This window comes from Tupaia chinensis, unplaced genomic scaffold (genome assembly GCF_000334495.1).
Source record: "Tupaia chinensis unplaced genomic scaffold, TupChi_1.0 Scaffold148874_1, whole genome shotgun sequence".
Taxonomy (NCBI): Eukaryota; Metazoa; Chordata; class Mammalia; order Scandentia; family Tupaiidae; genus Tupaia; species Tupaia belangeri.
The window spans coordinates 1,158,261-1,158,670 of record NW_006208722.1 but is presented as its reverse complement, the minus strand read 5'-3'; positions in this window follow the sequence as shown (position 1 = coordinate 1,158,670).

Sequence of the window (410 nt, the reverse complement as noted above, 5' to 3'; positions counted from 1 at the left end):
GGGCTCGGGGAAGCCGGCGGGGGCGGGGCGGGCGGGGCGGCCGGGACGCGACGTCTGACCTTACAGACGTGCACTGTTGTACAGTTACGGATTTCAATATGCAGAGCGTCAGTCCGGTCTTCCAAGTCGACATACGTGTACTGAGCGCACGTATTTTACATGGAATATTTACAGAGAACCAAAGCAGCTGCGGAGATAAGGCGGGTCGTTGGGGCAACACCCGGTTTCCGACCGGAGGGACTAAGTCTGGGACTCCATCTTCTGCCCCCTGGGATGCTGCACTTTCACCCACTGGCCCGCTGGGTGTTGTTCTAACACTGGCTTTTCAAATGGTCTTTGGCCATGTGCGCTCAATCGTGAAAAAGTCCTGTGGATCAGAAGTAAGGGAGGGCTGTAAGTAGTTTCTTTCC